The 3,025-nt window shown below is 34.0% G+C and overlaps 1 long non-coding RNA gene across 1 annotated transcript; it reads right to left on the reverse strand.

The window, feature by feature from the left end:
* Positions 1-2,200: 2,200 nt before the first annotated feature.
* LOC136067993 (uncharacterized) lies at positions 2,201-2,694 on the reverse strand. Its single transcript, XR_010629379.1, has 2 exons — positions 2,583-2,694; positions 2,201-2,336 (listed from the first exon to the last, which is right to left on the reverse strand). It is a non-coding gene; the product is annotated as an uncharacterized LOC136067993 (long non-coding RNA).
* Positions 2,695-3,025: the final 331 nt, after the last annotated feature.

A 3,025-nucleotide genomic window follows, 5' to 3' on the forward strand; every position in this document is an offset into this window, starting at 1 on the left:
ATATATATATATATGGAGAAATTTCATTACTAAAATCAAAGATACAAAGAAGTAGCTGAGTCGCAATATTAATTAAGCAACAAGAATTTATACTACAAGCTACACGTACAATCAAAACCAGCAGCTGAAAACTCATCCAACAAAATACACATACTAGATCTATAACTACATCAGTGCAGACTCAATTGGATGAGTAGTCTATGTTATACTATACTGCCTAGTGGAGATTAGTAGATCAGAAAACTTGAGTCCATTATCGCTCACATTGGGCCCATGCATGAATGCTGCTACTACGTGGAATTCAGTCCAATGATGCATGCAGCACAATTATAGCCCATACTCTATTAAAAAAGCATGCAGAGCATTATACAACATTTGGGGACCTACAAAAAGGGTTATATATTCTACTGAAAAACGACAACAGGAATAGAGACTTTTTTTTTTCTTCCTTCAAACTATTGCCTATATATAATATAGCATAGGATAGTATATATAGGGTTCTTTGGTGTTTAATAGATATATGGTCATGTTGCCAAAGACCTTGTAGATGAATTGACACCTCCATGCACAAAGTGCTTAGAGGTTTAGGGGGAAAAAGGTTCAAACTGCGGGGTTAGCAACATGTTGTAATTATTTCTCAAAAAAAAAAAAAAAAAAAATGGTCGTGTTAGCTAGACTTCAGTGTACAAAATCTTATGTCGTTGTTAAATATGATAGAGCAATACCAATCATCTAATTAATATAATCATGATTCATGAACGTATGAAAATTTATTATAGGAGAGATGTAACAATAAATTCCAAAAACTACTTGATCATGTAAACTTGAATCGACCTTTGTAATTTTGGATCCAATACTCAGCTCAACTGGCTATTTTACACTTATATAAGCTGGGGTTCAAAATAAAGTTTAAAAATAGCTTGAACTTGAATGTTTAATAAGTGTATATAACACTATGAACGTTTAGACCCCCAATTTACAAATTACCAATTCAAGCTTAATATCAAACAATGTGCGGAAAATGAATATAAGCTTATACCAGAATTGATAAACAATCAAAACCAAATAAAATCACATCCACAGCAGAAATTAAATGTCAAAGATTAAGAGAAGAGAGATGCAAACACAAGGACAACACAACGATATGTTATCGAAGAGGAAACCGAAGCCCTCGGCGTAAAACCTCTCCGTCGCCCTCCAAGTGGTCAATAATCTACTAAAGAATGAAGTTGGGATATATGAACAACAGAAGACCCTCCAAGCCTAATCTACCCAGTTTACCTAATTACTCCAACGAGATTGCGTCGAACTTTTGTCTTCTTTAGCTTACCGAATTCCGCTATAGCCCATAGCATCAACCAATAACCATTGGTCCATTCCTAACTGCTTCTCAAAGCACCAAATAGCCTTCTCACAGATGTGGGTATGGTAAGAAAAGGATTTGGGTAAGAACTTCTCAATGATATAACAATGGAGAGGGTGAGAGTAGAGGAATTTGAAGAGTCTCTATGTAAAAATTGTAGATGAATCAATCTTGTTTTTCTCTAAGGTCTCTCTCTCAAAATTCTCTCTGGAAGTTCTCTACATTTCGTAGGTATAAAGATCTATATATCGTGGTGTGTGTTTGGAATGCGAAGAGTCATTTTTCTAAAACAAGGTTGGCTGGCGGCTTGGCCTCGCGACTTGACTGAGCCGGGAGTTCAAGCCGCGAGATAACTGAATGGTTATTCTAGACTTTTTGTCCTGTAGTGCTCCAGTTGGCATAACGTTTCAGCTTCTCTGCATTCTTGGCACGTGAGCATCTTCTGGCGGCTTGCAAGCCGCGAGCTACCAGCGAGATCCAGTTGCGAGTCCCTGCATCACTGCACAATCTTGAGTATTTTTTCACACTCTCTCACACATTACTCTTACATGAATCCCACCTAAATACAGGGTTACTAAATGATAAATACAAGCAAATTTGGCACAGAATAAAACCAACAGAATGGTTGATTAAATTCAACCTTATAGAACTAAATTAAAAAAAAAAAAAAAAATAAAAAAAAAAAAGCCATAAAAATATAAGCTTTTTATATTTTCTATTAAAAAGATATCAAAAATTTTCTAAAATAGTCTATTAACAAATCCTCTAAATACATTGATGTAAAAATAAATAAATATATATATATATATATAAATATATCATCTGAAATCCAGTACCTTGGCTTCCCAGAAGTAAACATCAGTGTGGCAAAGAGCAGTGAAGAGAATCTTCATGCGGACTTCATTTGCCTGAGGTGGTGCCAACTCCACTTCTTCAATCACTAAAGGCTTTCCAGCCTCCCATGCCACCGCGGCTTACATTAAAAATACATACCCAATTTAGTCCATTAATTTCAAAACAATATCAAAATTTCAAGAATGAAGCAAGAGACATCATTTGACAATTTCTAAAAGTTTTAGTCACAGAGTTTATTTTTTAAAAAATAAAAAATGAAAAAATAGTAACAGAAAATGTGAAAGACAGAGACTACTGATCGCTGAAACCAGAAACAAAAGTCTATATAAAAGCCAATAACAAAAACATGATCATCTTGACTCACCTTTGCACTTAATCACCTGACCGGCTGTGCTTGACATGGCTTAAGTTGAATGACAACGACTGTTATTGTCTTACTGAGGTTAGTCCACTTTTGTTTTGAATGTGTATGCTCTGTTTTGTCTCTCTGTTGTGGTACTTATACTTTTGGTCTAGACTTATTAAGGAAAAGCCCAACTAAGATTTTATCTTTTATCTATCAATATCTAAATAAATACGGACAATCAACAGTTTTAGGTATATTTAGATTATTTTAAAAAAAGAGAGGTTATTTTTAAATAATTGATTGATGACGGAATTAAATCTAATATATTTTAAAATAGACAAAGTTTCGCTTTAAACATGGTCAACCATAGAAATATTAAATATGGCATTGTCATGTGCATTCATGACTCACTTAAAATAATTATATACAATTAATGTGTTTTGCATCTAAGAGTTAGACCC

The sequence above is a fragment of the Quercus suber genome, unplaced genomic scaffold, assembly GCF_002906115.3.
Source record: "Quercus suber isolate HL8 unplaced genomic scaffold, Cork oak 2.0 scaffold_94, whole genome shotgun sequence".
NCBI lineage: Eukaryota > Viridiplantae > Streptophyta > Magnoliopsida > Fagales > Fagaceae > Quercus > Quercus suber.